We start from the raw sequence: 27,997 nt of genomic DNA, 5'->3' as shown, positions 1-27,997 counted from the left end.
GGGGCCGGGCCGAACGGGGGCGCGAGGCTGGGCAGAGCAGTGTTCTCCCGGGGCTGGGCCTCTGCGCCCCGCGCCGGCGCGCGATGTGCCCCTAGCAAGGCGTGCACAGCAGCGTAGGTCATTCAAGGAAGGTTAAAAGGCCCCTGGTTCGGGACACAGCCCAAGCCCCGTCTCTAGTTCCTAGCGTCCTTAGTCTGCAAACACCTGTGCAGGTGAGTGGGAGAGAGAGGTGGCGCAGTGTTAATGTGCATGGAGTTACTGACGGGCATAAGTGTTTGCAGTTGCTAAAGACTTTCTTTGCCATTCGAGGTCTTGATTATTATTCAGTCAGGGCACCTAAGCTAGATCCGCATCTGCCTCTGCTGTGCTTTACCTCCCAAGATAAATCTTTCTTAAAGACACAGAACTACTTAGTTGTTTACTCTTCCTCTAGATCTCTAGGATGTGGAATTTCTCATGCCAGTTCAACCATGTGTGTTTCCGGCATGAGAAGGCTAGAACTGATGTGAGCAACTTTACATACTCTTCAGGAAAAGTAGTTTTCGCTGTCCGAGCTCACTGAATACTGTACATGCAACCTCCTCTGTATTTTAATGTATGGCTTTTATTTAGTGTAGGATGCAGTATGCTTCTTACATCAGTGTAGCATTAGTGTGTGTGCTTCTCTTCTGTAAAATAGTAACAATGTTCTAAACAAAAAGCAATGCATAAGAAGATACCGGTATTTTTCAACTCTGCTTTGTAGTTCTCTAGGCTGAGAATTTTTGAGGCTAACCCTTTTTAGTATCTCAAATTACACCAAAGGACATTCATTACTATTCAGAGAATTAGTACATATTTGAGGCTAAGGTGGGATGAAGTGACTTATCATGTAAAGTCTAGAGGAAAATACTGCAATATTCATTGTCTTGACATGTTTTGAAATCACACTAAGTGAAGGGGGAAAAATAACTGGAGCCAAATCCTGCAAACAGTTATGCCCTTGATCGTAGTTGTTACCCACACAAGGAGTCCTATTGAAGTTAATGGGACTCTGCGTGGGAGTAACTACTCACAGGAGTAACTTTACAGAATTGGGAGATAGCCCCCAATCTTGCAAAGATTTATATATGTGTTGCACTTTATACATTATGGGCCTGATCTGAAACCCCATGAAGTACAAGTAGGAATCAGAGATATGTGAGTTTTTTCAGGGACTATTAAAGTATATTTTATTTAAAGGGTAATATAAAATACTTGAGCTTTAACAGAAGAACAATATTCAAATTGATAAAATTCACACAGCACACTTTATGCTTACTTATACCAGTTCTGTCTAACTGCATATTTTAAAAAGTTGATCACTTTGCTCAATCCTACAGAGTTCAAAAGCAACTTGATTGCTTTATATATAAAAGTTTTTGAAATTGTGTGAAGTGTGATTCCTGTTTTATGACTAATTTTGTGTTAGTACAGAAGGGTCTCTTCTTTGTGTTGTGTATACGGCCCTGCTTTAGCAAGTTACTTGCACAACAACCTAAAGTTGAGCATTGTGAGTAGCTCCATTGACTTCAATGTACTTAAAGTTAGGCACCTGCTTAAGTACCTTCCTGAATTGCATCCTAAATGCATAAATATTTCAGGCAGAAAGTTAAGCCTTCTCTTATTGACTAGCTGCAGTTCAAGTAAAGTTATTATTACTAATTTATGAACTACCATAAATTGACACTGGACTGTACAACAGTAGGTCACTGCCATAATGATCATCGCTTCCTGTCCCTAAGGGTTTGCAATGTAGTAGTCTGATTTTGCTCCCATCTTTTAAGCATGTGATTTAATTGAGACTGTAAGACACAAGAAATTGTGCCCGTTTCACTGTTCTCCACGTCATTCTGACCATTACAATACACTAACTCTTAGAGCATTTTCAGTGCTTATTATTAGTCATAATTCTTGAGTCCAGATTCTCCTCCCCCCCCCCCGTCTCACGCTCCATATGATAAAGTGTGGGTTTTTTTTTCTAGGACCCCGTTAGAAAAAAAGCAGTGATTTTTATAAGTTCATAGACCCAAGAGTCTTGTACTTGACACTTTTCTTTATTGCTCACACACAGTAGTAAAGCACAAAAATTCACAGTAACATATAGCACTTTAAAAAGTCTTCAGGGACAATGATATTGCCTCCTACCCTCCAGAAAGATCAGTAGTAAAACTGTTCATGGTTTGATGTAAACAGAAATATCACATGTTGCTGTTCTGCATGCACCAAAGAAGGATTTTGCTCTCAGTCACAGAATAAAATGGATGACCAGGATCCACATAGCCTACTGCAAATATCTTAGTCTGGGGTCTCTGGTTCTAAGCAAGGTGAATTTTCATTTGAATCTGAAAGATTATATCCTTAGTCTAGTGGCTGCCCTTTTAAATGGGCAGAAATCACTGAGGCTTTTATTTCCTCTCTGTACATCTTTCACTTGAACCAAGGGATATTATAGCTACAAGTATAAACAGAGGACATTTTGTATAGAAAAATTGTAAGATGGTCTTTAACAAAAAAGCATGGAGATTATTTTCTTCTTATAGGCCCTTAGAAGGTGTTCAGTGGTAATTGAGGGCTTTCATTAAAGTGCAATGACTTACCTTGATATAGAACTTTTTATCACATAGGATCCTAAAGCAGTTTACAAACGACGATCCCAGTCCAGCAAAACACTTAAGCGCATGCTTAATTTTGAGAACATATATATGTAGTTCCTTTGAAGTGAATGGAATCTTTCACATGTTTAAAGTTAGGCATGTGCTTACTGCTTTCCTGGGTCATAGCCTATGGACCCATCCTGCAAGAAGCCCTATTTGGGTGGACCCTATTGACTTCAGTGGGGCTCTGCATGAGCACTGAAGTCTGCCTGCATGAAACTCCTTGCAAGATCAGGGCATAGAGACAACATTCTGCATGGAATAACATGCAGCCAGAGTATAGTTAGCAGGTTTGCACAGGGTGAAAGTCAAAGCCCTGTACTGGAATCACAGTCTTTGCCTGCCTCTGAAGTATAGCCTCCTCCTGGGTAAAACATGGCAACTGCATAAGAGCAGAGGGAAAGAAAAGAATACCTAATCCAAATGAAATTAGTGGGGGAATTGTTGATATTGTAGTCAGAATATAAATACCCAAATTAGAGTTTGGTCAGGACACCCTGATTAACTTGAAGACATGGACTTCACAGATGATCTTGCTCTCCTATCACATACCCAACACCATATACAAGAAAAAACAACTGGACTTAACATATTCAGCCAGCAAATTGGACTGAAAATCAATCGCGGTAAAACGGATATCAAGACCTTTAATATTGCCTCACCATCACCAGTAGGGATAGAGGATCATGTTCTCACCAATGTAGAAACATTCACATGCTTAGGCAGCACCATCAGCCAGGAAGGTGGAACAAGCCAGGACATCCGGAACAAAATCAATAAAGCCAGGAACACCTTCAGGAGTTTAAATACAGACTGGAAATAATCAAAATACAACACCAAAACCAAACTCAGGATTTATCAGAGATGTGTACTTTTAACAGTACTTTATAGTGCAGAATGCTGGAGACTGACCAAGTATGAGATGTCCAAACTGTCTTCATTCAATAGAAGCTGCCTTAGAAAAATCCTCCGTATCTTTTGGCCCAGAACAATCTCAAACCAAGATCTGTTTACACAGTGCAGCCAAGAAGATATGAACACCATCATTACCAGGAGGCGTTGGAGATGGATTGGCCATGTGCTTTGGAAGGAAACTGAGTCCATCACCGGAATAGCAATAAGATGGACACCTGAAGGCAAGCGAAAACGAGGCTGCCTAAAAACAACAAACCTGGGGCACAGTTGGGGAACCATTGAAAAACTTGTCAGAAACAGACAGGAGTGGAGGAGCTTCATCGCTGCCCTAAATGCTAGAGGTGTAATGGGTACTAACCCTGATTAACCCATCTCCACACAGGAGAAAACATACAGATGATGGGATAGATCAGGATAGCACCAATATTTTAACATTTTATGTTGTATGTAGTTGGGCATTTGTGGTTGAAGCTGCGCTTCATGTGGTCTTGTTCTTCAGGCTACAAGAATCCATGAGACCGGACATAGCAGATGTGATCAAGGTGGCAGCAGGCACCTTAGAAGTATCTTAGATAAATACACGATACTGATGCTCAAGCTGAACATAGACAAGGTTTAAGGGCCATATTTTAAAGGTATCTAGGTGCCTATACATGTTGACTGGCATTTTTAAAATCATGAAGGTGCCTAACTCAATGGAAGTTAGATACCTAGGCACTTTTCCAAATCTAACTAGGCATCTGTCTGCATCTTGAGGTGTCTAAATACCTTTAAAGTGTTTTCAGTATCAGGCCCTTGGCAATTCTCTTTCCATTCCTGCTACTGCCTTCTTCACTGTAGTTGTCTCTAAATAGCCTGTGTGTTCTCTTTCTACAATCAACCTCACCTAATCAGCAATACTGATTCTTGTAGTACTGTTGGATCATATTAAAGAAGTTCCGTATTAAAATCACAAATGAGTTTGATTCCCCATAGTTTAAATTCCAGAATATTACTAATTAAGAGGTCTCTTGGTTTTTGGTACTGTTTCTCTCCCTCTAGGTGTGAAACTTTCAAGCTGCTAATTGCGTTAGTACATTCTAAGACAGAGTCTGTTCTCAAAGCAATTCACACAGAGAGAGACTCAAAGCAATACTCTGTAACAACAGAAACAGCACCCAGAGACTCCCCGCCCTTTTGTTGTATTAACAATTGTGATTAAAATAGAGATAGAGGATGTGTGTGGATAATAACTGAATGATCAGGGAGGTACCAGCCAGAATCCAGTGTCCATCGGCTGAAGAAGGCGTCAAGTGGAAATAACCAGAGGACCCCCGGAGGGCAGACTGGAATCCACCCAACAGCCTCAAGAATGGGAGAACCAAAGAACAAGATAACATCAAGCAGCACAGAGCTGTCAGGAATGTGCTATCTGCTGATTGATTCAGCAACAGCATAATGAAGTAATTCCCATAGACTGGCATAGGAAGAAATTCCTATAAAAATGGACTCTAGAAAGTGAGAACTTTGGGGTCTGATTCTACAAACCAACTTCCAGGAGAATCAGATGAGCATCTGACAAGGCCCTGCTCCCTCCTCATGTCCAGGCCACCTGGCCAGAGGCTTGGCATGAGCAACTCTAAGGCTGGTAACTATGATAACAACCTTGTAGAACCTCTATGTGTGTGTGTGTGTATGAGTGAATGTGTGAAAAAATATGAGATTGAATGGAATGTTGTAACTATAACTAACTGCTTACTATGATTCTTTCTCTATTCACAATAAATGTGGTATTTTGCCTTTTCCTCTTTAATAAGATCCTGCTGGTTTTTAATTTATTGGTACAACACTACCATGTGACAAAGCTCCCATCATTCCTGACTATTCTTCGAATGAATTTTAGCACATCAAATAGTAATAATGTTATTCTCTTCTAAACTTTAACTAAGAACTCTTCCCTTCAGTCCATCTGTGCTTAATGAACTCTTACAGAAAGGTGTTAAATGCCCTTTGACTAAACAGAGGAACATACACTGTAAAAAAAATTAATAGTTTAGTTTATCCGGAAAATAATGGGGAGGGAAAATATTTCATAGAATGCCTAGTGTTGTTAACTCTTGCTATTTTATCATGAGTCTTATAATATCTGGTGATCCTCTTAAAGGCCCAGCTTCTGGAATCATGTGATTTCATGAAAATTTTAGTTTTCATTTAAAAGAAAAACTAAGTTTTTAACTCTCATGCTCGTGGAGAAAATCTTGAAAATGTGACCTAAGTCTGACGTGATGGCTCAAAAACTAAGAGGCAAATAAAAAGAACCTGAAATTTGACTGAAAATGTTATTTGTTTAAAATCTCATAATTGTTATGCCAATCTCATAAGTTTTGGCGACCTGGCTCATGATTTGGAACAATTGGGATGGTTAGGACAGGCATTTTAATGAAATGTTGACATGGTACCAGGAAAAAGGAAATTGCAATTTTTGTATATTTCTTTAACTTCCAACAGGAGGAGTCCTTTTAATCAAGGCTCATAGGTACTCTGAGAAATCAACTAAAGCAGTGTTTCCCAAACTTGGGATGCCGCTTGTTCAGGGAAAGCCCCTGGTGGGCCGGGCCGGTTTGTTTCCCTGCCGCGTCCGCAGGTTCAGCCGATCGCGGCTCCCACTGTCCGTGGTTTGCCAATGGGGGCTGTGGGAAGCGGCGCAGGCCAAGGGATGTACCGACCGCCGCTTCCAGCAGCTCCCATTGGCCTGGAGCAGCAAACCGCGGCTAGTGGGAGCTGCGATCGGCAGAACCTGTGGACGCGGCAGGGAAACAAACTGGCCCGGCCCACCAGGGGCTTTCCCTGAACAAGTGCATCGCAAGTTTGGGAAACACTGAACTAAAGAATTAACACGACTTGCAATTGTGTCCGCTCTGACCAAAGGAGAATTTGCTTATATATGGGCAAAGTCTATGCAGGCAGAGAGTCCTCCAAGGAGAGCATCATAGATCATGTTGGTGTGAGAAGGAGAAAGAAAAAGCATTTTCTTCTATCAAACATTACTTTATCGTAAGTTTATTTATTATGAAAACTAAGATATCCTCTTGCTTTCCAAATCTTTTCACAGAGTTCATGTTAGTTGTTTGAATGCTTTCATTTTCTTTTTCTCTGTTGTAGTCTATCTGATATTAAAAGTTTTCTCTTTTTTGTAAAATCAAAAATGGACTGCTCAAATTATTTTACTGTGGGAAAGGGTAGTGTCTGACATGTTAAAGAGAGCATGACCTTGTGCTCTGGCCAGAGGCGGGTAAAAGAGGTGGGAGTGACAACTTCTTGCTGATTATGAGCTGAGTTTCTGCACATGAGATACCATAAGAAGACCAGAGGGCACCCCAGTGAATGTAAATGACAATAAGTTATTGGTTAGCATCACACAGTGACAATGAAAGACAGCAGTAGTAAGGCTATTTTGTAGCCCAATACCATAAAAATATTCAGAATTGTATTCTTTCTTTAGAGCCTTCTGCACTTACAAAATTGGTTCTCATTGTTGGATGTTATTCCCTTGGCTAGAGAGGATCTTTGCCTGGATGATTCTCATTTAAGTAACAAGAAAAGCTGAGGTATGGCAGATGTTACTGACAGATGTGTTAAAGTCTGTGTAGTAATTCTATCAGATCGCTACATTGTCTCCGTGTGTTTAAAAATGTTCTTTCCTCACCTCCATGTGAGATTGTAATGTGGAGCACCCAAAGGAACAGAATGCACGATTCCCATCAACTATGCTCAGCACAAGAATATTTCTAAAAGAGCACTTCCTTCCCTTAACAATGGCCTTTTAGATGTTAATTGCCTTTAAAAAAGTTGCCTTTATAGTAAAAAATACACACGTGCGCACACACACGCAAAGCAATTCCTGATGTCAGCTTTTGTTACAAAGTACCCATTTAGACTTTTGAGGGGACTGATTCCTCTTACACTAGCTTTACACCAGTATAATTCTTGACTTGCAGTGAAGTTACTCCTGATTTACACTGATTTGAGAGAAGGATAAGTCCCTTCAGCTTCAGAAGTGCTTTTTTCTTTATCAGTCTTTTCTAAAATACCATCATGAAATTATATTTCTAGCATCTTGTTTCTGGTACTATTGCAGGGGTGGCCTTTCCTTGCTGTCAGTTTTTTATGAATATCACCAAAGTGTTACTGCCATGTCTAATTTTCACCTTTAAGATGACTAAGCCAACTGTGCCCTCCTGGTTCTTTAAGAATGATTCATTTTTATTATTTTTTGCTTTCTAAGACAGTAATTACATACTGCAGCACACTGTCTTATTTTTTCTAAATATTATAGTGCCAGTTTAATCTCTGACGTAATATCAGTGGTTTCATTGGAGTTACACTACAATTGAATTTGCTCCTATGAGACTTTTCCAAATGTTAAATTCTTTCCTCATCATTACTCAGTGGAGCCGTGAAGACAAGGGCAAGAAGATGGGTCTTTGACAGAAAGAACCTAGTTCAAACAGCATCCCTGCTCCATATGTTGCTCATTTGAGAGGGAGGTAGATTAGATCCAGTGCAGCCAGTGCTGATATGCACGCTGTGTCTGAAGGGTAAGAAGAAGCATTCACCGTAGCAAATCTGGTGCACACTTCATGAAACAGATATAACAACGAGGAGTCCTTGTGGCACCTTAGAGACTAAGAAATTTATTTGGGTGTAAGCTTTCATGGGCTAGAACCCACTTCATCAGTTGCATGGAGTGGAAAATACAGGAGCAGGTATAAATACATGAAAAGATGGGAGTTGCCTTACCAAATGTGAGGTCAGTCTAATGAGACAATTCAATTAACAGTAGGATACCAAGGGAGGAAAAATAACTTTTGTAGTGGTAATGAGAGTGGCCCATTTCAAACAGTTGACAAGAAGGTGTGAGTAACAGTAGGGGGAACTTAGGTTTAGGTTTTGTAATGACCCAACCACTCCCAGTCTTAATTCAGGCCTAATATGATGGTGTCCAGTTTACAAGTTAATTCCAGTTCTGCAGTTTCACATTGGAGTCTGTTTTTGAAGTTTTTTTGTTGAAGAATTGCCACTTTTAGGTCTGTTATTGAGTGACCAGGGAGATTGAAGTGCTCTCCTACTGGTTTTTGAATGTTATAATTCCTGATGTCAGATTTGTGTGCATTTATTCTTTTGTGTTGATAGTCCAAATGAAACTGAGTGGGAGAAGCATTCAGATATTCATGTAAGTATTATGCAGAATTGTTTGAAAGTTAGGAAATGAGGTAGCATGTCCACAAACCAGACTTACCAGATTTGTCAGAGATTTGCTCAAGTTCCAAAAATCAAAATCCAGTTGCAGATTAGATTTCAGGAAACCCAAAGTTTTTTGGATGATCATGATATTGGATCAGCCCATTATGAAGATAGAAGACATTTGAAAGGTGTCTGGATTCAGATTTTGTTCTTGCCCAATATTTGGTTTTATTTGGAGTGTTGATTTTAGTTTGGGCTTGTCGGTAATGTTCATATCCAATCTAATAATCTGCCAGCTCTGTTAGAATATGGAAATACTGACATTTCTGTTAGAGCCAGATTGATAGTTTCAATCTGCATATAATGTGAGTATTTAGAGAAAATCCTCCCATATACTTTAAGAAGGCTACTGGTATTTGAATGAGAAACTGAGTGGGAGGGCTCATGAGCCCAGTTCTGTGGCTCTCCAGGTAGGCCTCAGACTACAGCCATGAGCCAGCAGCTTGCTAATACTAACAGGGAGTGTGGACTGGTGGACTGTAGCTCACCAGAGGCACCACCCACAACACTGCCAATCATAGGCGACACCCAGCCTCTCCAGTTGGCTCAGGCTCACTATTTAAGCCAGAAGGAGGCACAGGAAGTTGTCTGATAAATTAATTGGGTTCCTGGATGGCTGCCACATTGGACCCTGCCTTCTCACCTGACTCCTTATTCTTCCTGTCCTGTCCTGATCTAGATTCCTGCCTTGTTCCAGATCTCTGCATTTATGCCCCACCCCTGGCTACTGACTCTGGCTCCAACCTTTGGCTTGATTCCTGACACTGTCTCTGACCCTTGGCTCTGACTCTGTCTCCCTCTTTGATCTCTACTTCCTAGCTTCTGCTCTGACCACTAGGCCTGACCAGCAATGTCCTGGCCTATGTCACTCAGATCCTAACAAAAGGTCCTACTTACCTGTTTTGGAATATAGGAACTCTCGGATGATGATAATTATGCTTTATATTATCATAATTTTCATACATCATAAAGGACTTCACCTACATTAAATGAATTTATTAAACCTGAAAGCAGAACTGAGAGTGGTTAAAGTGATTTTCCCAGCAACACAGTGAACCGATGGCAGGGCCAGGAATATATAACCCACGAGACCTGGGTTCCAGTCCTCTACTCTTACGGCCAGACTATACTCCCTGTGGCATGACAGAGGACTAGCTGCCATGTGCACTTGAATTTAGCTGCATTTGTCTTACTTTTAAAGTAAAATTTTAAGTTGTTATTCTCACTTTGGTATTTTAATGTCCCAGCAACAGTTATTTATATTCCATTTCTTTTTGTGTCAGCTGAAATTACATTTGCTTAATAAACAGGATCATTCATAAGTGTCTGTCCTTGTTCCTAGTTCAGATACATTAGAAATTTATGTACTGGACATCAATCAGTTCCCTCAGACACAGAGCTTGAATATCAATCACTTAAGAGGACGTCCAAATCACCCAGTTTACCCTCAGATTTTCACTCCACTGCTTAAAAACATTTTTATCCACCAAAGCGTTGATCTGAGGATTCAAATGTTGGATTTGACCATTGTATTAAGGGACCCCCTATTTGAAAATAGGCCCTACAGCTAGATGAGTAGCAAGATTAGTTATGAGCCTGCTCCAAACTGATATAGGCTCTAACCCCACCAAATACTTAATCACATGCTTAAGTTGAAGACAATGAGACTTGAGCACATTCTTAAGAGTTTAACTGAATCAAGGCCTTAAATGGGCGTAGAATTGGAATCAACATTTGCTTGAATAAAGCTGCCTACACTAACAAGTAAACATCACCTTCTCAGCAGACTTTATTGGCAAATACTGTAAGCATAAGAATTTACCAGCTTCTTTTTGCTCTTCCGTCTGTATGCATTTGAGGGAGACTTCCTGAGCATTTCCACGGAGTCCTTCTAATTTTATAAAAATAATAAGAGGGCTGAAGTTGACCTGGTGTAGCTAAGGAGAGCTAAGTGTCTTCTGAATCTGAAGTAACACCATTAAAAAAAATATCGTGTTTGTATTACAGTACTCTCCAGAGGCACCAATCAGGACTGAGACCTCTCTGTGTTAGGGATTATATAAACATATCGACTGAGCTGCAGAGAAGCCTGTGAGGCTTCCATTGGACTGCAGATCATCACTTCTAACAGAACCTAGGTATTTTGTACTAAGTAGAGCACTAAGTTTGTAAAAAGATGTAACTTTACATTTGAGCACAAGCAGTGAAGTCCTGATGGAGCTGACTTCATTAAAAAACAAGCAGACAAAAGTGCACGCACACACAAAATCTATATACTGGAGTTTTGGTGATGCTTTGAGTGTGATTGCTCCTTTGGATTATGCTGTAGCTGCTTATTCTAAAAATAATACAGGAACTTTTATCTTAAATGCTGCTTTGGGAGTATTGCAAACTTCCTGAGTAAACACTTCAGTTAGAAAGCAAATCTCAGCACACTAGCATCTACAGCATATTACAAAGAAAAGACTTTGCCAACCTGAACAATGAAGCAAGATTCTAATTAAATTGGAAAAAATGTTATAAACTAGTTATAAATTTTATTTAAGGATCTCAGTTACTAAAAAAATGACCAAGATCTCACCGTTCCTGTCAGATGAGAAAAGTTACTGTCAGATCTTACAAGCTACATGTTGGGAGTGAAATTCTTGGCCCTCTTGAAGTCAATGGGAGTTTTGACATTTATTTCAATGGAGTCGGGAATTCCCTCTGGCACTGGACTTGGATAAGAGCACAGAACAATTAGGTGTTGCTGGAAGTGATGTTGGTGATTCAGCCGTGAAATGATACAACAGCATGGTGTGAGCAGATGCTTTACTGCTAGCAGTGTCATCTTTCCAACTGGAGAGAAAAAAACAAGGTCTTGACCATTTATGGTTATTAAAGATCCATGGCACATTTTGTAAAAGTGGAGCCGTTAATCCTGGTGTCCTGGCCAGATTCTATTTTGCGTAATTCCACTCTGGCTATCAGCATTCCCTCTGTTGTTTCCATTGGCTGTGGTATTTGCCACCACATCCTGTTCTAAACTCTTGTGTTCATGTGTATTTTGGAACGGTGATATTTTTCAGAGGCAGATACTTTGCAGAGGTGGGTGAAGTGATCTCTATATATCCCTTATCTGTCTCACAGGAATGACATGGGGCTTAATTAATTATGGGTGAAGCCTGATCCTGTTGAAGTCAATGGGATTTTTTTCCATTAGCATCAGTGGGAGCAGGATTAGCCCTGCATATGTGTAAAACGTTCATTCTATGATGAGAGGTATAGTGCTGCAGTGTTACCATATCAACATACCGTCTATGACAGGGGTATCCAAACCACGGTTTATGAGCCGCATGTGGCTCTTTTACAGTTATGGTGCAGCTCGCGCCCAGCCCACGCCTCCATTCTCCGCTGAAGCCCTGAGTCACAGCAGGCACCTCCCACAGGGTTGAAGCCCCGAGACACTCCTCCCTGCAGGTCAGAAGCCCCTAAACCCACCACCCTGCTGCAAGGCAGAAACCCCGAGCCACAGGAGGTGTGCCCAGCTCTCGAACTTCTGAAGATTATCATATGTGGCTCAGAGGGTCTGTAAGTTTGGCCACCCACCCCTGGTCTATGACTTTGTGCAAGTGGGTGTATAATTAGAATTTCTTTAGCTAGACACTACATTGCACCCTAGAGGATTTTTTCCCCAAAGTATTTGATAAATATTTGTCACATGGCCCAGGACAATCAGTGAGGAAATCAGAGATCTTGGAATCAAGCTTTAAAGAACTGATGTTGATTGGACTACTGTTTTGGCTTTGTATGTGTTATGCATTCAAATGATTCGTGTTGCAGTTTAAGGGTCTGCTACTGATCTTGTCTCATTGAAGTTGATGCTGTCGGATCATATCCGAGAAGCTAAATTCTCTGCTGGTGTAACTCTTAACATCATTGAAGTAACACCAACAGAAACTTTGGCCTTACATATTCTCAGAAAGCTAAATAGTAAACAATTATGGCTGTCAGGCTTGTTCTCTTAGATTAAATAAAGGTGAATCCCTCTGGGAGAAAAAAATATCTGGAAAACAACCAGATCCTCTAACTCTGACAGACTTTGGCTAGATATGTGAGGAGAATATAATATATTCCTTGCTTACTACTTCTGTCACATGCCATTTATGACTTGTGATATACCACTTGAGATTTTAGATCTGCTGACATGAGGGTACAAGTTATATCCTTGAAATAGAGATTTTAAAGGGTGGTCTAGCTTCTTCCATACAAACTTAGAAAAAAATGATCCTGTAGTATTTTGGGGAAAAAATGCTAGCCAGACGGACTTAGCAATAGGAGGGAAAAGCCAGGCAGCCACCAGATGGACAGAAGAGCTGGAATGAACATTCTTAAAGGTGAGTCGTAGTAAAGGTTAGTCTATTCCTGGGGGAAAAAATATCAAATTAAACTTACAAAAATGTCAGTTGATACAATAATCAGATACCCTATATTTTTATATAATTTTCCCTTAAAGAAGAATGTGACATTCATGCCTTATAAAATAAAGTCATGTTACTCTCACCCTTGTAAGTATCTAAGAAAGATTTTCAGTAAATGTGTCTGAATATTACTCCATTGAATAAGGATTAATTTAAAGCCAAAAAGTTGAAATGTTGTTAAATTTATATTGTGCTATAGAATTGTATATATCTTTTGCCAATGTTGGTCATAAAGAGAAGTTTAACTAGTTGATTAAAAATTTCAGTTGTACTGAGAAGGAATCTTAGAAAAAAGCAAAAGCCATATTCTCCTTTTCTTACTTATTGTTTATTCGAGACCAAAAATTTTCTGGTACACTGATGTAAATCTGGAGGAATACTAAATGGAAAAGTAAATAGAGTTACTCCAGATTTATATGAGTGTAAATATGCAGACTCAATGGGAGTTTTGCCTGAGTGAGGAGTGCTAGATATGAGCCTAATATATGAATTGCCTCTTTGAACAAAGGCAGCTTTTGAGTGGCACATTCAGCATTCTGAAAATAACTCTTCTATTCTCTCTTTTAAAGGGGAAACCCTCAAGTTTTGCTGCCCATTCTGGGAAAGGGCTACTAGAGCTGAGATACCCTGAGCCAACTGAAATTCAGCCCTCACACCTCATGCAATCCAACTGGCTTCACTTGGCTTGCATGGTAGAGGTAAGTTAGCATCAAATTTGGCCTGCTTAATGCAGAGTATGACTCCATCTCTGGCTATTACAATGACCCAATAAACTAGTTATAGCCTGGTGTTAAAAGAAAAACATTGTCCCATGATTGACTGGGCGCACTGACTATGGCAGGGGCGGCCAACCTGAGCCTGAGAATGAGCTAGAATTTACCAATGTACATTGCCAAAGAGCCACAGTAATACGTCAGCAGCCCCCACATCCGCTCCCCAGCCCTCAGCTCCTCCTGCCTGCCGGCAACCCCCACCAATCAGCACCTACTCTCCCCTCCCCCTGCAATCAGCTGTTTCACATGCGCAGGAGGCTATGGGCGGGAGGAGTGAGGGCATAGCAGGCTCAGGGGGCAGGTGCCTTGGGGGAAGGGGTGGAGTGGGGGCAGGGCTTGGGGCAGAGGAGGTTGAGCAGTGAGCACCCTCTAGCACATTGGAAAGTTAGCATCTATAGCTCCAGCCCCGGAATCCATGTCTAGGTAAGGAGCTGCATGTTAACCTCTGAAGAGCCGCATGTGGCTCAGGAACCAGAGGGTTGGCCACCCCTGGACTATGAGATTCTTATGATGCCATAAACTTGCACTTCTGTCCAGCAGAAAAAAAACACAGATACAGGGCTTCTGAAGAATGGAAGATATATTCTAGAATATTTATTCTAATTCTATTCTGTTCTCGAATTTCTAGAATATGTGTCCTTTTGTGTATGTAATTTAATGTTTTATTGAGTTTTTGAAACTTTTTTTTATATAGTCAGCAGAAAAAGAATAGAAAACCCATAACAATCTAGAAATCTAGGAGAGGATAAAACCATCCTATTGGACAATAATGCATATAATTTTTCCACATTAGAGGAAGGGAGAAGACAGGAGCAAGATATGGGAAACAAGACAGCAGGAAACTAATGAGGAAGAAAAGCATGACTATGTGGAACTTCACAAGTTCTTCTCATTGCTTGTATGGTAGCCTCATATTTACTAGACCATTGTACCAGTCCTCCATGTTTTGAGACTATTTTTTATTTATTATTATTTAGGAATGAGGACAGATATTGTGGTAGCACCTAGAAGCCAACTATGTTGAGGCCCACTGTGCCAGGTGTGGTACAATACATACAGGAACAGACCCCGTCCCAAAGCACTTACGATCTAAAAGACAAGACATAACAGATAGGTGGAGACAACCCTTTTGGATTTCTCTCTTTATAAAGCTAGAAACTTAGCCATAAACGTTGCTTGAAGTATCAAAAGTTTCTATTCCATGAGGCCCATTTTTACTTATGTTAGTCCCAGTGGGTGCCCTTCAACCTGTGAACATGACCTGTGTGAGGCTGATTCACCATTTGAGTTTTACTGGTGTGTGATTACCAGTGCTTATCAACACTATTTTTATACTGGTCTGACTCCATTGACTTTGAGGGAATAATGTCAACTTAAAACTGGTGTGGCAGCATAGTCAGTCTATCCAAGGCTTCAAAATATGATTGGGACATAACTGGTGCATTGGCCCTGTGCTGGGATGAATTTCAGCCAGTAGGAACATCTCAGATCTTAACAACATATTTGTATGCAAAATGAAATTGACTATAATAACGTACATCCTTCAAAAAGCCCTTTTACTTTGGGGGAAATAATGTTAATCGAGGAGCCTAAGGTCTTCCTGGAAAGCCAGCATTTATCATCACTTTTTGTACCTATTTTATATAAGCAGGATGGGTTCTTGTACAATCTAAAGCTTTTGCTGGATCTAACATAGGACTCTGATCCTGTTCCCACTGATTTCAGTGAGAATCTTTCTATTGATTTCAGTGGGAGTTGGATCGGATCTTCAATGCTGATCCATAGCTGATGGCTTAGGGTTGTGTCCTATGGTATTACATTGGGAAGTGTATGGATGTTCCAGGGTCAGCCTCCCAAAGAAACCTTGAGTCAGCTAAGTTCTCTTCAGAAAGTTTCATAAGATATTAATACATGACCTCTGCTGACCTGTCTTATTTTTCTCTCTCTCTTAAAATGTGAGTAAGCACAATGGGGCCAAAATGATGCTCAGTCAGACACTTCAGCTGCAAACATATCCAGAAAGCGGCTCTTGGACATTTGCAGAAGACTTAATGACTTTGAATCTTGTACATCTGCAAGTGATTTAATGACATTGTGGTGGATTAATTGTGACAAAGTAATAATTCCCTCTCCCTTCCCAGTTTTTTCAAAAGTAGGGGTTTATTCTGAATACAAAGTATGTAATTTCCCCATAAAACAGAAGCATGAAATTTAAGTTTGGTGGTTAGGTATGTGACCCTACTTGTCTAATAGCTACAACAGCAGGAAACTGGTCATGAGAATGCCTATAATAAATGAATCCTAAATAGCAAAAGATGGGGCTGAGATATAATAGTTTTTGTTCAATATGAACCCATGTGGAGAGGTTACTTGGTTTTCTGACATCAAAATATTGCTTGCATCTGAAGAAATGAGTAATATTATGTGCCTGAATTAGGAAAGCAAAAACTTCCTTTGTACATAGGGAGATAATTGTCTGTGTGTGTGTGTGTGTGAGAGAGAGAGAGAAAGAAAGAAAGAAATGTTCCTTTTGGTAGGTTCTCACATTGTCCAGGTCTCTAATGGGCAGGTTGTGAGATCCACATTGCTCTGCTTTTATGAGCAGTTCGAGCAGGTTTCCTTTTATAGACAGGTTACCATTTCTCCCCTCCGCCCGTCAATTGTCTTCTCCCTTGCTTAGTTGTTTCTTCCTCCCCCAGATTCAGGTGGGATGTTTTGGGAAGTTCTTGGCACCACTCGCCCTTTGAGAAGTGGGAGAAATTTAGAGTTGCTCCAGCTAAACTAATTTTGATAACCCATATCCAGGCAGGGTGATTATCTTTTGGAAAGACTTTTCCACTTCAGGAAGGAGCCCTTGATAAGAAGCAAAAGCTCCAAATATTCCTGGCGTTCTGCCACAGATAAGCTGTCCAGGACATTATAGTCACCCAGAGAAAGAGAGAGAGGAAGGAAGGCAGAGCTCTCACCTCCACCACCTGAGATTGCAGCCATCTGGGAGGAACTGGAAGTGGAGCTGCTCCTTCCCCCCAAAAAGTAAGTCATATTCAGACCCTACTGTGACCATCATTCTATGTGATTTTTTTTTTTTTTGGGGGGGGGGGGGACGGACAAAAACACAGGCAAAAGTAGTCCCAAATTTGTAATATACAGGACAAATACCAGCCTTTACAGGGGCTTGTCAGGAATTTGAATACTGAGACTTGCAGATCTGAAATGAAAATCATACCACTAGGCAACAAGCCACTTTCAGGTGTCTGGGTGAGCACCATTTCACATGACTTTTGAAAAAAACACAGGCAAAACTAGTGTAAAAATTGTAAGTCTACAGCAACAGACCAGACGTGTGAAGACTTGTCTGGGATTTGGAACAGGACCTGCTCAAACCTGAAACAAGAATCATACCCCTAGACCAACAAACCATATTTGAATGCAGTGCAACAACCATTCCATGCTATTTTTTGAAAAACGAGCAGGCAAAGGTAGCCCAAAAATGTAAAGGTAGAGGACAAAATCAGGCTTTTGCAAGGGCTTGTTTGGGATTTGAACCCAGGACCTCTCATGCTGTTCAGACAGAAGGACAGAAGTCACAATGGTATTACAGTTTGGTACATGGGGCGCCTGTGTTGGTATAGCAGAGAGCAGGGGAGTCCACTGAGAACTCGACTCCTGGTAGCACTGGCTTGTGCACCATGTGGGCAAGAGAGAGGGGAGTCTCCCCAACTGAGGGAGAGACAGGATCTGCAGAGACCAGAAAAGGGTCCCTAACGGGACTGGAATTTGCCCCACTCCTCCCCCAATAAATAGATGAACTGGAGCTACTGATTATTAGGTCTGTTTTTCTAGGTATTATGATTCCCAGATATCTGACTTAGTTATTAGGCCATTGGAATTCCCATCTAATAAAAATATACTTCAGCATTCTCCTAGAAATTAGGGGAATATCAGATTTGTCTCAATTAGTTTTAAATCCTGACACTGCTCCAAATACCTGTAAAGAAATTGTGAGGGGATCAATCTTACCAGATATCATTGTTCTGCATTCACACTGATGGATTTTTATTTCAGTTATATGTATATGTTATATGTATGTATAGGTGAGCATGAGGCGCCATAGGCAAGGACTCAGGCAATATAAAGTATACATAAGAAGAAACCACCTCTGTTGCATGACACAGCTTGGGGAAAAATATTTGAGAAGAGGCTACTTGTTCTGATGGATGACTTGGGTCCTGTGCATAGTTTTAGACAGGATTCAAAGTAAATAGTGAACCCATATTTCTCCAAGCCAAAGAAAGGGAAATCCTAGCCCACCTTATTGAGTGCTTCTTCGGCATCAACTGATTTACTAATGAATGGGTCAACAGAGTCTTGGTATAGAATCATCAGAGCAATGAGGTTGGAGGTAGGTTGCTTGAATTGTATATGTTGTCGACAAATCACTCTTGGTTAGGGTGACTGATATTAAGCAGAGTAATTTCTAGCCTTCATGACAAGACTTTTGCCTGTGTCTTGCAGGATCATCTGGCTTTAATAAGACAGTAATCAGGGCCATTTAGAACATAGGAAGAAGTTCTCTTCTAGTGTTTGCTTCTGCTAATCATCTTAAGTAATAAAAAGAGTCTACTTGGTCTACACATGTTTGGTAAAATTCAGCAAGGAAGCTATCTAAGGCAAGGACTTTGAGGTTTTGTGCTATGAATAGCATCTTTGTCTTCAGTATCAAAGGATGGCTCTAAAACTTCTTTTGATACTATGTTCATAAATTTAGCGAAGCAGCAGGTTGAAGAGGGAAGTCAGATGTATGGTTCCCTACATAATTTTTAAAAATGAGTGCTTATCTGTTGGTGACGAGTGTAAAGTATTTCTATTATTTGATTGTGATGCTTGTATCTTTATTGTGCTTTTGTCTATAAGATAACTTTCCTGCTTTTCCCCACTTTCTCATTATGACTGGTGAAGTCTAAATAGTGAAAATTCTGCTTCGGCTGCATGTAACTTATTGGCTTCGTAACTATTATTAATTGGTTGTAGTTTAGCAGGGGACGGACTCAAGAAATTGTTTAAGTCAAAGGCTTTAATGTTATCTGAACAAGATATAAGGTCAGCTGGGTAGGGTTCTTAAAACTATGTTTTATTGGAAGCATAAAAATATTATTCTGCCTCTCGAACCAGTCTTCATTGCTTCCCATCAGACCGCCTGAGAGGGGCGTGTAGGAGCATGAGTCATCAAACAAAAATCAAGCCCTTCTTCAAAGAATGGTGAATAGCGTGGATCCCATAGTAAGGCAGTACTTAACCTTACAAATCGGAGTTATTCCTCTGCATGGAGGGTATTAACGTCCAAGGCAGTACTTAACCTTACAAATCGGAGTTATTCCTCTGCATGGAGGGTATTAACGTCCAAGGCAGTATTTAACCTTACAAACAGGAATTATTCCTCTGCATGGAGGGTATTAACGTCCAAGGCAGTATTTAACCTTACAAACAGGAGTTATTCCTATGCATGGAGGCTATTAACCTCCAGATATTCCCGAACTTGATGACTTTCCCCTCTTGGACAGTCTGAGAAGCCAAAAATGGCTTCTCAGACTGTCCAAGAGGGGAGAGTCATCTTTTCATGCTGAGGGTCCAGTCACATCCCCATTGACTTTAATCTGAGCTGTTGGATGCTGACTACCTTTGAAAAACAGGCAGGTGTCTCAATATGGATTTTTAAAGCCGACATTGAAAATCCTGGTCATCGTCTCATTTTCCCATGGCACTTCGCATGCATCACCTAATCCTGCAGGGAATCCATTCAGGAGTTGATACAGACTGGTCCCTTAATGGAGGGTTCCAGGTGCCACTGCCTACAAGGAAAAACATGTTAGCACTGCCAGAGAGTCTGGAGATAGCTACAGGAGCCAGTACAAAGGCACAGGGCTTTGAGGTAGAGGGTTCTGGCCCTTAATGAATCCATGGGGATGCCATTCTTTTTCTGTGAGGGAGGCAGGGAGGAAAGTGGGGTCAAAGTCCACCTCCACTTGTGGAAGAACTGGAAAGAAACTCTGCAGGGAGAACCTAACAGAAAATGTTTTGCACCAGCATGGGTGTGTGATATAAATCATCCACACAAATCAGCCATCTGAAGAGTGTTGGAGGATAAAAGTGCGTAACTTTGGACCCCTTACCCAGTAGGTACTGTAGCGTACACTTGAGCAAATTAATGGCCTTTAAAAAACTGACTGACTGCTCAAAGCTGTGGACCAAAATGTGACTGAAACTGGGGTTTGGCCATCACTCTCTCTGAACATCTCAATGTTAACAAAAAATTAAAAGATAATTGACTATTTAATTAAATATTAATATTTGATATCAATTAGACAATGCCTAATGCAGCACGGAGTCCAGTGCAGCCAACACAACAGAATTTTAAATGCCAGTCTCTCTTGGTTGCTTGGAAATGTAACCCAACTTTGGTATTATTTTAGAGATTATTTTTTTAATCTAAAATTCTGTGTGATGAAAGAGATGGGTATTTAAACAGATGTCTGCAATTTTTTAAGAAATAGAGACTGAGTTACAGATGGTGATGAGGTCTGAGAATTAAAAACATTTGAGTTACATGAAAATTTACATGTGAGAAAAATGTTTTATTGAAATGAATGATCCTGAAATTCATGTGTTTGAAAATTAAGCTGCTTGTACCAAAATGTGAACATCTTTCTCTTTCCATAGTATTCTCTATCTCATTATTTCATTAAGTCTTTGTGACTTTAAGACTTCACTAAAGTCTTTATTTCAGTAAGGCTTTTGATATAGTCTCACATGAACCTCCTCATAAACAAACTACGGAAATACAACCTAGATGGAGCTACTATAAGGTGGGTGCATAGCTGGTGGAAAACTGTTCCCAGAGAGTAGTTATCAGTGGTTCAGAGTCAAGCTGGAAGGGCATATCAAGTGGGGTTCCTCAGGGATCAGTTTTGGGTCCGGTTCTGTTCGATATCTTCATCAATGATTTAGATAATGGCATAGAGAGTACACTTATAAAGTTTGTGGATGATACCAAGCTGGGAAGGGTTGCAAGTGCTTTGGAGGATAGGATTAAAATTCAAAATGATCTGGACAAACTGGAGAATTGGTCTGAAGTAAATAGGATGAAATTCAATAAAGACAAATGCAAAGTACTCCACTTAGGAAAAAACAATCAGTTGCACACATACAAAATGGGAAATGACTGCCTAAGGTGGAGTACTGTGGAAGGGGATCTGGGGGTCATAGTGTATCACAAGCTAAAAATGAGTGAGTGAACAGTGTAACTCTATTGCGAAAAAAGCAAACGTAATTCTGGGATGTATTAGCAGGAGTGTTGTAAACAAGACATGAGAAGTAATTCTTCCACTCCACTTCACTCCATGCTGCTTAGGCCTCAACTGGAGTATTGTGTCCAGTTCTGTGCACCACATTTCAGGAAACATATGGACAAATTGGAGAAAATCCAGAGAAGAGCAAGAAAATTATTAAAAGTCTAGAAAACATGACCTATGAGGGAAGACTGAAAAAATTTAGTTTGTTTAGTCTGGAGAAGAGAAGACTGAGAGGGGACATAACAGTTTTCAAGTATTTAAAAGGTTGTTACAAGGAGGAGGGAGAAAAATTGTTCTCCTTAACCTCTGAGGATAGGACAAGAAGCAATGGGCTTCTTGCAGTAAGGGCAGTTTATGTTGGACATTAACATTAGGAAAAACTTCCTAACTACCAGGGTAGTTAAGCACTGGAATAAATTGTCTAGGGAGGTTGTGGAATCTCCATCACTGGAGATTTTAAAGAGCAAGTTAGACAAACACCTGTCAGGGATGGTCTAGATAATACTTAGTCCTGCCTTGAGTGCAGGGGACTGGACTAGATGACTTCTTGAGGTCCAGTCCAGTCCTATGATTCTATTTGTAGCCATGGCTCTGACACCATCACAGTCACTCCACAATACTAGGGGTCTGTTTACAATACAGAACATCAGAATATATTGGCTGTTACATTTTGATTTTGACTTATAATACAGTTTGTTCTGACAGGGCCAAAAATGTGATCTCAACTAAGTTAAAAAGAAAACTATACTACACCAGCTGAAGAGCTAGTGTCTAACTCTGCCCTAACTTATATTGGTGTAAATCAGAAATACTTCCTCTAAAGTAAATGGAGTCACATGATTATACAATTGAGATGAATCAGAATGGAACTCAAAATGCTAACTGTAACCTTTTTGGGGGGTGGGTGTGGAGGGGCCATTTCTGTGGATTTGAAAATAAAGTAATCAAAATAAACTTAGAGTAAAAATGCTGACAGCTTAAAAATGACACATGAAAATATAAAATGTGAAATAATTCATGTTCGGGGGAAAAAAATTGAACTACTCATACACCTTACAGGGTTCTAAATTAAGTGTATCAACTCAGGAGAAGTACCTGGGCATCCTTGTGGACAGCTCAATGAAGACCTCTGCTCAACGTGAAGTAGTTGTCAAAAAAGCAAGCAAGATGTTAGGAAGCATAAGGAACAGATGGAGAATAATATGGGTAATATTATAATGCCATTACATAGATCAGTGTTGCAACCTCATCTGACATACAGTGTGCAGTACTAGTCACCCTATCTCAAAAAGAATGTTGCAGAATTAGAGTTCAGAGAAGGGTGACAAGAATGAGTAGGGACATGGACAGTCTCTCATATGAAGAGAGATTAAAAAGGTTGGGATTGTTTACCTCAGAAAGGAGACTATGGGTAAAGTGGAGATATGATAAAAGAATATAAAATAATGAATGGTATAGAGAAGATAGATGAGGAGCTTCTGTTCTCAACAAACAAGAACAAGGGGACATTCAATTAAATTAAAAGGTGGAAAATTCAAAACTGGTAAAAGGAAATACCGTTACACAACATATGATTAGACTGTGGAACTCACTGCCACATTATGTTGTTGAGACCAAGTATTTAGCAATATTCAAAGAGGAACTGGACATTTATATGGATCAAAAACTCTAGTGTTATAATAGTTAATGCGAATGATTTTTTTGAGGAAGGTTATTAGATCTCACGTATCAAGTTTCAAATTAATCTCTGATGATTAGGGATTAGGATGAGACATTCATGGAGGCAGATTATCCCACATCTACCTACTGTGGTGTTTTTTGCACCTTCCTCTGAAGGTGCCACTGCCAGAGACAGAATACTGGACTAATTGGACCATGGATCTGAGGCATTATGGCAATTCCTGTGTTACAAAAGAAATAACAGGAGCTGTATGAGTCATTTCAAATGCAAAGCACTCAGACTAACCCTTGAATCAAAATCCTCTGGGAGCAACATCTGAAGATGGACCAAGTAATTTGGTAAACACTATGTACTTTCAAATGATACTTCAGATGTTGAACAAACAAAGAGCTGAATTTGATAGCTAATATAGTTATTACTACCCTTGCATGAAGGCTCCTCAGGATAGCCAAGGACAGGAGTGCATTGACTCCCCTGTTTTTGAGTCAAATACAATAGTATCTTTAAAAATAGGTTCAGAGCATGTCTTTGCCTATTGGTTTTGCCTACTCACTTTCAGATGCCAACAGCCTTCTCTGCTGTCTTTGGAAAGTAGCATAACAGTAACATTGATAACACAACAAATTTTTCATTGTACAGAGCTTATAAAGAAGAAATGACTTGACAAGAAGCTCGGAAACTCTCTCTCTGACCTCATCTATCTGTACTATAGTGCACCCATCTCTGGCATATGAGCATAAACCGCATGCAGAGTGAGACAGTCAAGTTCAGGGCACAATGCTTTGTCTAAGTAGGGGACCGCTTTTTAAAATGCTCTTTATTGATTTTTTCAGCACCAGGAACAATGTATTGTAGAACTGTTTATATGTAGATATATTGCACATTTAGTATGCTTTGCTTGCTCTCATTCTGTCAGGAATCTTGATCAGAAGAACTGGTCCTTTTCCCCCAACCTTCCCCAAATGTTCAAATAGTAAAACTTAAGCAATGTTCATGTTATCTTAAAAGAGGATAAATTTCATAGAGATAAAAACTCTATTTGAAAATATTGTATCTGGCGTTTCTGTAGCATCTTTTTTAAAGTAAAACAGTAGAGAAAATTGTGGCAATCCAGTTTCAGACTTACTAGGTTCAGCATGTACTCTATGATATGATTTAGTCTGGATTTCTATCAGGCCAAAGTATGGAGAATGCCTGGAAGACCTGTATTGAATTGTTTATTAATGCTGACAGCTGCTCTCTGACTATACTAGAATTATTAGATATTTTGGCAGTCTCTAACACTGTACTGTGTAGTTTCACTCCAGGGTTTAAAGACCTGTGTTGGACAATCTGGCATTATTCTGGCTTTACTGGATTATTTTATGTGTGTGTGTGTGTGTGTCTTTTTTTGTTTTGAAGAGCTCACTTTTTTTTTGGTCATAGATTTTCCTTCACTGCAAATGCATAGGGCCCCAGGGGGTGACTGCAGTTCTTTATATTTACATAAAACTGCTTTGAGCTGATATTTGCATATTTGTACATTTTCCAACATTATCTTTTGAACAGAGCTGGAAACCACTTTGTGGTAGCACTCTGAATCAGGAAACGCCTGGTGCCAGATGATTTTATACAAAAGATAAGATCTGAAGAATAATGAAAGAATCTCCTCAATTAATAATCAATCTCTACTCCAGGGTCCCTGAACTCTGACAAAAAAAGATTAGGTTAAATTTCACAACACATTTAGTCTTTAATTTGCTCTTTTAAGGATGACCTGCAAAGGGCTTTTAAGAAACAGGGTTTTTATTTATTTATTTATTTTATTTTCCTTTTATAGTAGGCCTGAATAATTGGTTTGTTTTTTAAAGTGGGGTGGTTTTTTTCCTGCTTGTTTTTACCTTAGAAATCTCCGGGATGTCAGGTCTGGTTTTCTCTGCTTTTGCTATAGGACTCATTGAAGGTCTCAGCTGTTTAGTGTGAGCTCTGACGTTTTAATTGAAAGGACAAGACTGTTGAATCTTTAACAAATACATCCTTTGTCCAAAATATTTATTAGTCATTGGATTAAATAAATATTAACAAAACCAATCATAAACCAAAGTGTTTAAAACTATCTGATTTAAAATCCTTTCCTTTCTCAGTTGCTTAGCTTTCAGTCTTTTGTTTCTTGTGATGTACTAATTTAACTTGTTCTCCAGTCACCAAAGAATCTTCTAGGGGAGACAAGAACTCAGTTTCTGACATAAAACACAAGAACTCCTCACCAAAACCTTTTTGACTAAATCTTTCAGGCCATATTTATACATCATAAATAAGGTTGGTTATTTGTCATCACAAAAAATCAGAAAAGGCATGGCTCTTGACATGGTGAAAAATACAAATCTTATAACTCTAGTTTTTAAAAAAAGTGAAAGCACACAATATTTTATTTAATATTAAGTTGTTTGTCTTGGGAAATAATGAGAACATTTGTCACCAAACAAATACATAAATAGATTAAAAAGACTTAACAGCACCTTTTATGGCATAAAAATATACATGTGAAGTAAAATAAAATAAAGCTAAACAGTAAAATATGGCAATAGCGAAAGCTAAACAAAAAGGAGAGTAAAACAAAGAGAGGTAGGAAGGCATGAGCCATCTTTGAGCTCTGTGGAATGCAGACTGACTACATATACTTATTTTTGCTAGGACAGTCTTGTGCGAGGACATATTTATCTTGGTTTACAGGAATCAGGAATAATATATTTTACAGGCTCCCAGGAACAGTAGTTACTTTACTTTCCATTTGCAGATACACTGATAGAATGAATTTGTTTCACAGGTTGGATAGTGCAGGGGGCTTCTTCACTTTTCAGCACTTGGAGTTTTCTTGAATCTTACCACAGTAGTAAAGGACACTCTTATGAATAATATATCATGACTGAATTATCTCCATCCTGTATAGGAGCTCTATCAGAAGAGAAATTTTGTGTCCTATGTGAAAGCTGAGGAACTAATTAATTATGACAGCAGATTTATAGTCCTTATTCCAAGAGATCCCAAAGTGTTTTAAGAACTATGGGCCCAATTCTGCAGACTCCTCCTCATGTGAGTAGTCTTTACTCATGAAAACAATTTGTCAATGGAACTTCATGTAGTTAAGGTCTATTCAGATGACTAAAGGGATGCAGGATTGGGCCCTATATAGAGAAATTATTTAATTCAGCACTGAAATGTAGCCACCTCTGGGTTAAACATTTCAGGTGAAATCCAAGCCGCACTGAAATAAATGGGAGTTTTGCCATTTACTTCAATAGAGCCAGGATTTCACTCTGTGTGTTTTACAGGGCAAAGTTACAATATGACAGTTTAGGACAGGAAAGCAAGAATATTTTATCCAATTAGAATGATAGAAGGACTTTCAGGGAAAGATAATGCAATATCCCAAACTTAAATTTGGCCAGAATGCTGGAGTTAATTTCCCCTCTCAAGCAATATGTGTCATCGGACCTTTGAAAAGTCAGAACCACAGTTTTATATCTCTTCCAAAAGAGGAGTCTGAACTCTTACCACAAATAAAGCTTCATAGTGGGGGAGATCTCCCCAAACCCAGTAATATACAGTACACTTGCTACCATTATGGTGACTTGTAATGGCCAGGGCCAATCGGGGTGGGAGGGCCATTTGGCCTGGGCCTCAAGCTCAAAGGGGGCCTCAAATTTAGACACTTGTTAATTATTTGGCATTTGATAAGTTTCGCAACTTGTTTTTATGTGCATCCCTATGGGACCAAAATGTGACACGGTCTCTCATCTTAGAGCTGCAAATTTAAGCAAATAAGAGATGTGATTTGGTAAAAGACATAATGTTTTTGTTAACTGATACAGATTTTGCCACATTCAAGAGTTAAAAATGTTCATAAATATTAATAAAAATATATTGGTTCTGATGGCACAAGATTAGACCCTGATGAACACAAGATTAGACCGTGTCCTCTCAGATCAGCTGATTATATAAACAAACCACTACTAGTGGCTGGTGCTGGATCAAGTGTGTGTTGAAAGGTAGAGAATTGTTACATTTTCGTGTCTTTATAGTTTTACATCTAGTTGATTAAGGAATTATTTATGTGTGAGAATTCCTCATTATTATCTTCATATGGTAGCTAAAAGAGGTGACTGGTTGGTAGGTTGAGCCCTAGGTTGGTAGCTTGGCCATCATCATCGGCTTTCATAGTCTATAGGCCCAGATTCAAGGTGAAAATTTGTGAGGACAATCTTGTACGGTGAGTTTCGTGAGGACACACAAATTTGAAATTTTTGGACGTTATCCCTCTGTCTGTATCTGTGTCTGTGTTTACTATGTATACGTCATCCCTTTGTCTTCAGCTCAGCCTGTTATATTATACCTTGTGTGCTTGAGGTTTGATTCAGTGATAAGGATAATAACTAGTCTGACTGTTTCATTTTGTGTTCTTAATTTGTTTTAAGTCTTTCCAGCATTTGTGTACCATTCAGCATTTATGTACATATATACAGTAGAAGATTTCAAGTGTAGATAAGCTACTTATTTACAGTAGAATATTTCAAGTGTGGATAGGCTACATATTTACTTTAGAACATTTCAGGTGTAAATAGGCTACTTATTTACAGTAGAGCATTTCAAGTGTGGATAAGCTACTTATTTACAGCAGAACATTTCAAGCTGTAAAGGCTACTTATTAACACTAGAACATTTTAAACTGTGGATATGCTACTTATTTACAGCAGAACATTTCAAATATGGTTGGCTACATGTTGTGTATTTTTGTCAGTGTGCCTGCATCAGTGGCTTCAGGTGAATGCACCTTCAATGTGTTGAAGCAAGTGAAGAACTATCACCGTTCAACTATGGGACA

At 39.6% G+C, this 27,997-nt stretch overlaps 1 long non-coding RNA gene across 1 annotated transcript; it reads left to right on the top strand.

The window, feature by feature from the left end:
* The first annotated feature begins 1 nt into the window (after position 1).
* Positions 2–27,997, top strand: LOC141995303 (uncharacterized). The gene is made up of 4 exons (XR_012641294.1): positions 2–212; positions 13,903–14,031; positions 16,912–17,139; positions 27,914–27,997. It is a non-coding gene; the product is annotated as an uncharacterized LOC141995303 (long non-coding RNA).

The sequence above is a fragment of the Natator depressus genome, chromosome 10 (genome assembly GCF_965152275.1).
Source record: "Natator depressus isolate rNatDep1 chromosome 10, rNatDep2.hap1, whole genome shotgun sequence".
Taxonomy (NCBI): Eukaryota; Metazoa; Chordata; order Testudines; family Cheloniidae; genus Natator; species Natator depressus.
Note: the sequence above shows the minus strand (reverse complement) of the source record. Positions and strands in the feature narration are given on the sequence as shown.